Source organism: Phyllobates terribilis, unplaced genomic scaffold (genome assembly GCF_046119375.1).
Source record: "Phyllobates terribilis strain yellow unplaced genomic scaffold, ASM4611937v1 Scaffold_12__6_contigs__length_324123572, whole genome shotgun sequence".
NCBI lineage: Eukaryota > Metazoa > Chordata > Amphibia > Anura > Dendrobatidae > Phyllobates > Phyllobates terribilis.
Genome location: NW_027362772.1, coordinates 144,740,870 through 144,753,773, shown reverse-complemented (window position 1 = coordinate 144,753,773; position 12,904 = coordinate 144,740,870).

Genomic DNA, 12,904 nt, shown 5'->3' with positions numbered 1-12,904 from the left:
TGAGTACACGGGTTCTACCATGGCTTGGTAGTCTCTCCCTCTTATCCCGATTGCAGTCCGACACCAGATCATCATTTCACTTTTGGGAGGCATGGCAATGGGGAACGGGTCGCTCATCCTCACGCTACCGATCTCACCACCAGACAGTTCTACCTGTTGCCGTCTCATCAGGGCTCTTATCTCTTTCTCGAGGACCCTCTGTTGGCTGGAGCTCGCATTCATCGCCACCTGCTGCAAAATCACAATTACTTCTGAAATACAGTTTTCAATCACATTAGTACCCAAGGTTATTTTAGAGTGACTTTCACGACGGTCAATGTCCACAATGATCACTCCCTGTGCTGGCAGTTCCACCTTACCAATCTTGATGGTCATCTCTCTGAACCCCACCTGCGGCATGGGTTGGCCATTGCTGGCGATGATGCTTAAGTCATCGTCTGGATAGCGTGTTATGTCAGTGTCACTCCAGTACCGCTTGAAAAGTACGTAGGGGATGGTAGTCACTTGAGACCCAGTGTCCGGTAGTGCACTCATGGGGATACCGTCCAGCACTACAGGTAAGACCGGGCATCCCCCCACGTACTTATCACGCCAATTAGACGGGCCTGATGACCTTATGCCTGGGGGTTGGCCCTCTGCCCCAGGTCGGACCCATTTAAAGTACAGTACCTTGCTATGTGTCCTGGCTGACTGCAACGGCGGCAAATCGGCTGTCCATCCTCAGTGTAACGGTCGGCGGGCCTCCCTCTAAACTACGGGATCCTCCTCTGTCGACGCCACGGGACATCCTCCGGACTGGAAGCCAGCTTGATTGGTCTTGACGGTTCCACCTGCAACGACTGTACGGTCCTGGTCAATGCAGCCACACTCTTTGTTAATTCTTGGACCTGATGGTGCAGGTTTGCGGGCTGGGATGGATTTAGGGCCTGTGCATCAGCCCCCACAAGGTCTGCGGGGTAGGGCGCTACCTCCTGGTGGTAAGTGATGGCAGGGCGCCGGGGAACTACAGCGCCACTTGGTGCGGGTTCTCGGAGCACCCGGATGGCCCTATCCTTGAACTGTGCAAAAGTCAGATCGGGGTTCTGTAGGGCCATGAGGCGCAGCTGGGTTCTGTGGGCGCTGGACAGCAGACCTTCTATGAACTGGTCAGTCAACAGTTTATTGGTGTCCTGCACGCTGCCAGGGTCAGCTTGTTTAATTGCTCCCAGAGCTTCTTGCAGGTTCAAGGCATAGTCTCTGATACTATCTGGGGCTCGCTGCTTACAGCCATAGAACCGCATTTTGATTTCGGCTGAGATACGGGTATCAAAGGTACTCCGCAGCTGGGTCAGAATGTCCTTTACAGTCCTTTTCTCTTCATCTGACCATGATTTCACTTCCCGCTGGGCTGCACCGGTTAGCTGCCCCATCAGAATGCTCACTTTCTGTTCTTCTGTCAGGGGATAAACTTTAAATAAACTGTGCAGTCTTTCCTTAAAGTCAGTTAACGTATGGGATTCCCCTGAGTATTGGGGCAGCCAGGCTGCTCCGGGGATGTAGGGCATGGAGAACGGCATCACCGCTGCTGCAGCCAGAAGGTCCCTCCGCGTCCGTCATCTTCCTCCCCCCTAGTTAAGCGTGGCCTACCTTCCGTTGATCCTCTTCCGTAGGCCGCGGCTCCGCTGGTGCTGCTCCGGGCGAGGACCTTGCGTCGCGTCCTGTTGACGTCAGCGTCGCTCTCGCTCCTTCCAGGACCTTGCGCAGCATCGGTGCGTAGGGCGGGGCTTCAGGTCTCACGCGGTTTGGACGTCCACACCCCTTTTCTTCCCGCGCGGCGTCCCGAAGATGGCGTCCGATGGCGGGAAAACGGCTGAAGATGGCGGGAAACGACTGAAGATGGCGGGAAACTTCCTTTTGAGGTACGTGTACAGTCTTTTTCAGGTGCGCAATACCCGTTTGTGGCGGGTTGGTCACAATCCTGCCGACTACACCAAAGCTGACTCGCCCCCTGGGCCGTGGGGCACCCGGAACCGGGCTTCGGTGCAATGTTGGGGGTAGTAGTGGCAACCCGATCCCGTGGCTCAGGGTGGTCAGACCAAATGCTGTGGCAGTCTATTTGTAGGGTCTTGAATGTCCGACTACGCCACACGTGAATTGCGGTCAGGGATGACCGCCGCTGCAAGGCAGACCGCTGAGGCTGATGTTGGTATGCAGCACAGGGATAGGATAACTCCCCACGGGAAGAGTGTAGCCTCAGGGCAGTGTAATAGGATGCTGGGGGTGATGGTGCAGGCCGCAATAATAAGGGTACTGTCCAGGGTCTTTATTGCAGGTATTTCTAATGACCCAACAGGAGTACTGGGTAGGAATGGGCCTGGGTGTCTGAGAACATTCGGGCGAGCCCCACTGGTCAGGGTGAGTGGGTAGGCCTACCGTTCTCTCTCTGCCCTTGCTGACTATCCCCCTTTTCGTGGTGTGATAGCCCACGTCCCTGAGCTGGCCGTGTACTACGCTTGTATGGCTTGCGACTCGGGCCTTAGGCACCTGTAGCTTCTCCGTGCTGTACCGGTCCCTCTGTGTGGCGGAGCCTCCAGGCTTCTCAGGCCAAGGGACCTAAAATCCCTCGCAGGTCGGTTATCTGCTGCCGGGCTTGCAACCCTGACAGCCTCGGACGCCAGTGTCCGGTTGTGTAGTTCTCTCTCAGCCAGGACCGGCTCTCGTCGCCTCTGTCCCTGGCTTGCTGTTCCTCCTCTGCCTCCCGGACTCCTCAGCTGCTGCTGACCTGTCCCTTTCCTCTGGGAACCCTTCTGGATGCTTCAGAAGTGGGTCCTGATCTCGCTAACCCTGCCCTCAGTTCCAGCTTTTATAGGAGCAGCCTGCTCCCCCTACTGGCCTGGGACAGGAGGTGCTGCATGCTAATTGTCCCTGACCAGGGAACCTCCCTCCTGTTCTCAGACACAGCCTTTAATATTTGAGGCATCCAGGCCTGGGGTGACACATTCCCCCCTAGTAAATTTTAGTACTCCGGGACTAAACAAGAAACACAAATACAGGGTATAAATGCATAACCATAAACACAACAGGGAAAGAAATAACAAACAACACCACATATTGAGTTCTTTAGGTCACAGTATGGTCTGTGACCGGGTGTCCATATCACCAACAAAAGAAGAGGGTCACAGTACGATCCGTGACCGGGTGTCCATTTCACCCAATAAGGTGAAGTTTTTGAGCGACGTGGGGACCTGTCCCTATAAACCCCTAGTTCCTGGCCTTGGGCGTGGCGGCAAGGCTGAGCTACCTACTTTGGATCACAAGGAGGCCACGCCGGACAGGTTTTTCTTCTGTGGCCAACTTCACAAGAGGGCACCAGGTGCAACTATCTACATGGTAGTTCCAGTTATTCACTGTCCATAACCTGTCAGTCCATTGCATCTAGGAAAACTGGAGAAACATTATTAATAACCAGAGTACAAACATGAAACATAAATATATACACTGTGCATTTTAGATCTTCCAGTGAGCTGGTATTTGACCCCTAGTGCTCCGGGTTGACCTGCGTAACCCACTGTCTGGTGGTGGTCTAACCTGGCCTTCCCCACTAGCATTTAGGGTACAGCTACTAGCTGGGTTTACAGGCAGGGCAGGCAGCTGTCTGCGGTTTCTTTGGCTTACCGCAGGCATGGCAGGCTCACTGTCAGCAGAGGGTTGACTCTCCTGGGCTGCTGGCATGGGTTTTTCTGCCTCTGGGGCAGCTTGTTCTTCTTGTTCTTCTGTAGGCTCCTGCTGGGTAGGCTGAAGGAAGTGTAGGACGGGTACCACTATCGCGTCATTTATCCGAGTCCAGGTCCGGGGGAACTCTCCGAGAACTGTGCTGATCATTTCTTCCTTGTCCTCTGCGGGTTCAAGGTCATCCTGATCTTCACTTGGACTCTGTAGTTGCTCGGGGCACCGTTTTAGGTGGTCTCTGGAGATGGTGCTAGTAGTTTCTCCTCCATCCTTGGTAATCACACATACCTTCGAGTTGTCATGGTTGGACGGCAGTACTGTGTACGGGTCTCTCTCCCACTGGTCATCCAGCTTGTGAAGCCTTCTCTTCCACTTCATGACCTGCTCACCAGGTTCCAGGGGACCAGCAGGGGCGTGTTGGTTGAAGAGCCTCTCTTGCTTTTCTGTCGCTTGAGCCAGACTCCTCTCCACACTCTCCTGTACCTTCTTGTACTGTAGCCGCCGTTCCGTATCCCAGTCCGCGCCTGGGGAGGTGTCCTCGGGTGTCAGGACTCCCATCTCCAGGTCTATCGGCAGCTTACCTGGTCATGCGCGCATCAGATAAGCCGGGGTGCAATTTGTAGCATTCACCGGGATATGGTTGTACAAGTCAATCAGGTCTGGCAGCTTCTCCGGCCACAGGCTGCGTTCTTCCAGGGGCAACGTCTTAAAGAGATCAATGACGATATTGTTCATTTTCTCACACAGCCCGTTGGTTTGCGGGTGGTAAGGCGTTGTCCGAATCTTCCTACAGCCGTAGAGGTTGCAGAACTCCTGGAATACTTCAGCCTCAAACGCTGGACCTTGATCCGTCAAGACCTGTTCCGGATACCCGTGTGGACGGCAGAAGTGTTGCTGGAAGGCTCTGGCCGCTGTTTGGGCTGTCAGGTCTTTAACAGGAACCACCACCAGGAACCGGGAGTAATGGTCCACAATTGTCAGGGCATAGACGTAACCCGACCGGCTTGGAGCCAATTTCACATGGTCCAGAGCTACCAGCTCAAGAGGCTGCCTGGTGACGATGGGCTTCAAGGGTGTCTGCTGGCTGGTACGGTCCTTCCTTCTGAGGTGACATGGGCCGCAGTCCCTGCTCCACTTCTCTATGGCCCTTCTCATACCGACCCAGTAGAACTGCTCTCTCAGTAGGAACTCCAGTTTCTTCCACCAGAAGTGTCCCGCTCTGTCATGGTAGGCCTCCAGGACCATTGCTGCATCTCGCATTGGGACCACTACCTGCCAGGTCAGCTCGTGCGTCTGGTGGTTGACAAGCCTTCTGCACAGCTTACCCTCGTAGAGGAATAGCCTTCTTTTCTCCTTCCATATCTGCTTGGCTTCCTCTGGAGCGTCCGGGCCAGGGCTAGCGTCTGCTTGGGTTAACAGGTCTTTCACCAGGCGTACTGCAGGGTCACTATCTTGCATTTCAGCCCAGCCGTGGTGGGGTAAGGGGTTGAACATGATGGTGGTTAGGTCTTTGTCTCTTACCCGGTGTGAATACTGAGTGGCCCCATACCGGTGGAACGCAGGGAGCTCTACTTCCTCCAGCTCTTCTGAGTCTTCTTCTCCTTCGGGGAGGTGAGGCATTCTTGATAGAGCGTCTGCGTTGGCGTTGGTTCTGCCTGCCCGGTATTTGATTGTGAAGTCATAATTTGATAGCCGGGCCATCCACCGCTGTTCTAGGGCACCAGGTCTAGCATTGTCCAGATGTGTCAACGGGTTGTTATCCGTGTACACGGTGAACTTTGCGGAAGCCAGGTAATGCTTAAACCGTTCTGTGATGGCCCACACCACTGCCAAGAATTCTAGCTTGAAGGAGCTGTAATTCTCCGGGTTTCTTTCAGTGGGTCTCAGCTTCCGGCTGGCGTACATGATCACCCTTTCTCTGCCCTGTTGGTTTTGTGACAGTACGGCTCCCAGCCCCACATTACTGGCGTCGGTGTGGAGGATAAAAGGCTGGCCATAATCGGGGTAGGCCAGGTTCTCATCCCCCGTGAGGGCCATCTTCAACTGGCGGAAGGACTCCTCTTCCGGCTTGTCCCACTTGAAGGGTGGCTTGTGACTTCTGGATTTAGACTGGCCTATCAGGAGGTCCTGCATTGGAGCTGCCATCTTTGTGAACCCGGGGATGAACCTTCGGTAGTAGCCTACCAACCCGAGGAATTGCCTCACTTCTTTGATGTTAGAGGGGCTTGGCCAGCTCTTGATGGCTGTAACTTTGTCGGGGTCGGGGACTACTCCCTCAGCACTCACCACGTGTCCTAGGTACTGGACCTTCGGTTTCAACAGGTGACACTTTGAGGATTTCACCTTCAGGCCATAGCCTGCCAGGGCTTCGAACACCTCTGCCAGGTGTTTTAGATGGTCCTCGTAGGTCTTCGAATAGACGATCATGTCGTCCAGGTAAAGTAGGACCGTCTCAAAGTTTCGGTGCCCTAGACAGCATTCCATCAGCCTCTGGAAGGTCCCTGGTGCGTTGCAGAGCCCGAAGGGCATACAGTTGAATTCGCTCAATCCCATTGGGGTGGTGAAGGCGGTCTTCTCCTTGTCAGCTTCTGCCACAGGAACCTGCCAGTACCCGCTAGTAAGGTCCAAAGTAGAGAAGAAATTAGCTGATTTTAGAGCTGCTAAAGACTCCTCTATCCTAGGTAACGGGTACGCGTCTTTATGGGTGATACGATTGATTTGTCTATAGTCCACGCACATTCTCATGGTACCGTCTTTCTTTTTTACCAGAACCAAGGGGGCTGCCCAGGGGCTACAGCTATCTCTAATGACCCCAGCTTCTTTCATTTCTCTCAGCATGCCCTTTGCGTTCTGATAATGTGCAGGGGGTACAGGTCTGTGTCTCTCTTTTATTAGTGGGTGGCTCCCCGTGGGGATGTAGTGTTCTACTCCCTTTACTTGGCCGAAGTCTAGCGGGTGCTTACTAAAAATTCTCTCGTACTCCTGAACCACCCGGTAGACTCCTTGTTTTTGGTGCAGGGGAGTAGAGTCAGCACCCATATGGAGTTTCTGGCACCAGTCCTCCTTGTGTTTCTGGGAGCCATTACCCTCCACCGGGGAAGATGGAGGCAAGGGTTCCACGACCCTGATAGCATTGTGTTCGACGGCAAACAATTTGGCTAGTGTAGCGTACCGGGGCAAGTGTACTTTCCTTTCCCCGATGTTTAAGATCCTGACGGGCACCCTTCCATGGCGGACATCAACCACCCCCCTGGCTGTCAAAATGGTGGGCCTGCTGTCTGAGTACACGGGTTCTACCATGGCTTGGTAGTCTCTCCCTCTTATCCCGATTGCAGTCCGACACCAGATCATCATTTCACTTTTGGGAGGCATGGCAATGGGGAACGGGTCGCTCATCCTCACGCTACCGATCTCACCACCAGACAGTTCTACCTGTTGCCGTCTCATCAGGGCTCTTATCTCTTTCTCGAGGACCCTCTGTTGGCTGGAGCTCGCATTCATCGCCACCTGCTGCAAAATCACAATTACTTCTGAAATACAGTTTTCAATCACATTAGTACCCAAGGTTATTTTAGAGTGACTTTCACGACGGTCAATGTCCACAATGATCACTCCCTGTGCTGGCAGTTCCACCTTACCAATCTTGATGGTCATCTCTCTGAACCCCACCTGCGGCATGGGTTGGCCATTGCTGGCGATGATGCTTAAGTCATCGTCTGGATAGCGTGTTATGTCAGTGTCACTCCAGTACCGCTTGAAAAGTACGTAGGGGATGGTAGTCACTTGAGACCCAGTGTCCGGTAGTGCACTCATGGGGATACCGTCCAGCACTACAGGTAAGACCGGGCATCCCCCCACGTACTTATCACGCCAATTAGACGGGCCTGATGACCTTATGCCTGGGGGTTGGCCCTCTGCCCCAGGTCGGACCCATTTAAAGTACAGTACCTTGCTATGTGTCCTGGCTGACTGCAACGGCGGCAAATCGGCTGTCCATCCTCAGTGTAACGGTCGGCGGGCCTCCCTCTAAACTACGGGATCCTCCTCTGTCGACGCCACGGGACATCCTCCGGACTGGAAGCCAGCTTGATTGGTCTTGACGGTTCCACCTGCAACGACTGTACGGTCCTGGTCAATGCAGCCACACTCTTTGTTAATTCTTGGACCTGATGGTGCAGGTTTGCGGGCTGGGATGGATTTAGGGCCTGTGCATCAGCCCCCACAAGGTCTGCGGGGTAGGGCGCTACCTCCTGGTGGTGATGGCAGGGCGCCGGGGAACTACAGCGCCACTTGGTGCGGGTTCTCGGAGCACCCGGATGGCCCTATCCTTGAACTGTGCAAAAGTCAGATCGGGGTTCTGTAGGGCCATGAGGCGCAGCTGGGTTCTGTGGGCGCTGGACAGCAGACCTTCTATGAACTGGTCAGTCAACAGTTTATTGGTGTCCTGCACGCTGCCAGGGTCAGCTTGTTTAATTGCTCCCAGAGCTTCTTGCAGGTTCAAGGCATAGTCTCTGATACTATCTGGGGCTCGCTGCTTACAGCCATAGAACCGCATTTTGATTTCGGCTGAGATACGGGTATCAAAGGTACTCCGCAGCTGGGTCAGAATGTCCTTTACAGTCCTTTTCTCTTCATCTGACCATGATTTCACTTCCCGCTGGGCTGCACCGGTTAGCTGCCCCATCAGAATGCTCACTTTCTGTTCTTCTGTCAGGGGATAAACTTTAAATAAACTGTGCAGTCTTTCCTTAAAGTCAGTTAACGTATGGGATTCCCCTGAGTATTGGGGCAGCCAGGCTGCTCCGGGGATGTAGGGCATGGAGAACGGCATCACCGCTGCTGCAGCCAGAAGGTCCCTCCGCGTCCGTCATCTTCCTCCCCCCTAGTTAAGCGTGGCCTACCTTCCGTTGATCCTCTTCCGTAGGCCGCGGCTCCGCTGGTGCTGCTCCGGGCGAGGACCTTGCGTCGCGTCCTGGTGACGTCAGCGTCGCTCTCGCTCCTTCCAGGACCTTGCGCAGCATCGGTGCGTAGGGCGGGGCTTCAGGTCTCACGCGGTTTGGACGTCCACACCCCTTTTCTTCCCGCGCGGCGTCCCGAAGATGGCGTCCGATGGCGGGAAAACGGCTGAAGATGGCGGGAAACGACTGAAGATGGCGGGAAACTTCCTTTTGAGGTACGTGTACAGTCTTTTTCAGGTGCGCAATACCCGTTTGTGGCGGGTTGGTCACAATCCTGCCGACTACACCAAAGCTGACTCGCCCCCTGGGCCGTGGGGCACCCGGAACCGGGCTTCGGTGCAATGTTGGGGGTAGTAGTGGCAACCCGATCCCGTGGCTCAGGGTGGTCAGACCAAATGCTGTGGCAGTCTATTTGTAGGGTCTTGAATGTCCGACTACGCCACACGTGAATTGCGGTCAGGGATGACCGCCGCTGCAAGGCAGACCGCTGAGGCTGATGTTGGTATGCAGCACAGGGATAGGATAACTCCCCACGGGAAGAGTGTAGCCTCAGGGCAGTGTAATAGGATGCTGGGGGTGATGGTGCAGGCCGCAATAATAAGGGTACTGTCCAGGGTCTTTATTGCAGGTATTTCTAATGACCCAACAGGAGTACTGGGTAGGAATGGGCCTGGGTGTCTGAGAACATTCGGGCGAGCCCCACTGGTCAGGGTGAGTGGGTAGGCCTACCGTTCTCTCTCTGCCCTTGCTGACTATCCCCCTTTTCGTGGTGTGATAGCCCACGTCCCTGAGCTGGCCGTGTACTACGCCTGTATGGCTTGCGACTCGGGCCTTAGGTACCTGTAGCTTCTCCGTGCTGTACCGGTCCCTCTGTGTGGTGGAGCCTCTAGGCTTCTCAGGCCAAGGGACCTAAAATCCCTCGCAGGTCGGTTATCTGCTGCCGGGCTTGCAACCCTGACAGCCTCGGACCCCAGTGTCCGGTTGTGTAGTTCTCTCTCAGCCAGGACCGGCTCTCGTCGCCTCTGTCCCTGGCTTGCTGTTCCTCCTCTGCCTCCCGGACTCCTCAGCTGCTGCTGACCTGTCCCTTTCCTCTGGGAACCCTTCTGGATGCTTCAGAAGTGGGTCCTGGTCTCGCTAACCCTGCCCTCAGTTCCAGCTTTTATAGGGGCAGCCTGCTCCCCCTACTGGCCTGGGACAGGAGGTGCTGCATGCTAATGGTCCCTGACCAGGGAACCTCCCTCCTGCTCTCAGACACAACCTTTAATATTTGTGGCATCCAGGCCTGGAGTGACACACATCTCACAGGTTAAAGTACTTGGTAGCTTGAGGAACCTGTCCAAAGCAAACCCTCCACGTAGGCCCTGGGGTGGCTGCAGGGCATGGCGATCCTGAGTTGGACCTCCGCTTGTGCCACACCAGACAGGTTTTTGTTCTGAGGTCACCTAAAGGGGCACTCCAGGGAGTGCAATTATTTACAGCAAACAGTTTTTGGGCTGCACACAGTCCTCAGCCACAAAGTTCTTTAGGTACCCTTAAGGGGAGTTAGAGACAAACAGAGATGTGTCCATTTCACTTAGATTGTCCATTATAGGGCAAAACACAAGTTAAGAAATTCATATATGAAAATACACAATATAATACCCCAAGGGCAACTATTTACACTATCAGTTTCCTTCTTTACTCTCTGTATCTGACAGGGGTCTCACCTCGTGTGCTTCGTGTCGATCTGCGTAGTACGGGAGTGTGGATGGTATCTGTGTCTGCACCGTCTGCTACCCTGTCAGTTCTACGTGTGGGTAGATTGTAAAACTGCCTTAACCTCTCTATGGGACTGGCAAGTGTACCATTGGCTGGGCCTTCTTGCTCTGCTCCATCCGGGGATCCTTCTTCCAGGGATTCTTCTTGAGCAGGCTCTTCTGAAGCACTTACAGGTTGTAACGGGTCTGGGAGGCGGAACCTCTGAGCTACTATACAAGGGGGCGGTCCTTGTAAGGGAGCGGGTGGCGACCAGGCAGGCAGTCACAGCAGGTGACCGGGACAGTCTCTAGAAGAACGGGCAGGAGGTCACGGCAAGTGACCGGGGCAGTCTCTGGATGAACGGGCAGATGGTCACGGCAAGTGACCGGGGCAGTCTCTGGGTGAACGGGCAGATGGTCACGGCAAGTGACCGGGGCAGTCACTGGGTGAACGGGCAGATGGTCACGGCAAGTGACCGGGGCAGTCTCTGGGTAAAGGGTTGGTACGACCTGTGGCGGCTGATGGTAGACGTGAGCTCCCAGGTGAGCAGGCGAGAGTCTCTGGATAAACGGGTGGTCACAGCATGTGACGGCGGAGCCTCCAGGAAGACCAACAGACAGGCGGCAGATGAGCGCTCCCAGGTGAGCGGGCAGGAGTCACTGGACAGGCAGGTGGTCACAGCACGTGACGGCAGAGCCTCCAGGTAGGCTAGCAGGCAGGTAGCAGATGTGCGCTCCCAGGTGAGCGGGCAAGCTGGTCCATAGACAGACTGACAAGAGTTGGAAGGCAGACCGTCGGACCTCAGGCAAGCAGGCAGGTAGTTGATGTGCGCTCCTAGGTGAGCGGGCAAGCTGGTCCTTAGACAGACTGACAGGAGTAGTAAGGCAGACCGTCGGACCTCAGGCTAGCAGGCAGGTAGCAGAATATTAGGCAGGAATAAGACAGCAAGCTGGCAGGAATCTGGCAGGTATCTGGCAGGTAACTGGCAACGGGACCTGAGGGCTGAAGCAGAGTAGTGAACAGTGCAACAACATTGCTCGGGCACCTCCATTTTGGAGGAGGTGCCTTATATATGGTGAAGTCCTCCGGCCATTGGCCGGGGACTCCTTAGGACGGCGCGCGCGGCCCCTTTAAGAGGGAGGGACAGCGCGCGCGCGCGCCCTAAGCACAGTGGCCGGGAAGGAGCGCGCGCTGCCAGCAGAACGGGAGGAGGACGCCGGGCACGGAGCAGAGAGGTGAGAGGAACAGCGTCCCAGCCTAGCAGAGGGCAGGGACGCCGGCGCTACAGTACCCCCCCTTTAGGCCCCCCCTTTTTTAGGCCAGACAGAAATTTAGCAAGGATGAGCGGGGCATGGATGTTCTCCCGGGGCTCCCACGTTCTCTCCTCAGGACCAAACCCCTTCCAATTTACTAGAAAAAAGGTCTTTCCTCTTACCCTTTTGGTGGCAAGAATGTTCTCTACCTCAAACTCGTCCTCAGCAGAAACCGGAGCAGGAGGCGTACCTGTAGACTTGGAAAAAGAGTTAAGTACCACAGGTTTGAGGAGAGATACATGGAAGGAGTTAGGGATCCGTAAGTTGGCCGGGAGTTTCAATTTATAGGCCACCGGGTTGATCTGACTGATGACCTCCAGAGGACCGATGAACCGAGGCCCTAACTTGTAAGAAGGTATCTTGAGTCGGACATATTTAGGTGAGAGCCAGACTTTATCTCCAGGACGAAATTGTGGAGGATCCAGGCGTTTTTTGTCAGCGTGTCTTTTCATCCGTTCGGACGACTGAAGGAGTGCGGATCGGGTACTCTCCCAAATGGAGGAAAATTTGCTAACGAGAGATTCCGCAGCCGGGTTGTCCACAGAGGTGGAGACAGGAAAAGGAATCCGAGGATGCTGACCGAAGACTACAAAAAACGGGGATTTGGAGGAGGATTCGCTCTCGTGATTGTTATAAGAGAACTCGGCCCATGGTAGGAGATCCACCCAGTCTGAATGATGGGCATTAACGAAGTGCCGGAGGTAACTGGTCAGGTTCTGATTGATCCGCTCCACTTGACCATTGGACTGTGGGTGGTAAGCGGAAGAGAAGTCCAGGGTGACGTCTAGCAGTTTACAAGTGGCTCTCCAGAAGCGTGAGGTGAACTGTACCCCACGATCCGACACGATGTGGAGGGGCAGGCCATGAAGACGAAAGATGTGACGAATAAAGTCTTTCGCTAGCTCGGGTGCAGACGGGAGGCCTGGCAGGGGAACGAAATGAGCCATCTTGGAGAAGCGGTCAGCGACCACCCAAATGACCGTACAACCGGCAGAGACTGGGAGGTCAGTTATAAAGTCCATTGCTATATGCTGCCAGAGGGCAGCAGGTACAGAAAGCGGAAGGAGGCGACCGGCTGGCAGATGTCTCGGAACCTTGTTGCGGGCGCAGGACACACAGGCAGAAACAAAGTCTATTACGTCCTTGTGCAGGGTAGGCCACCAGTATTGCCGGGTAATAAGCTGGAGG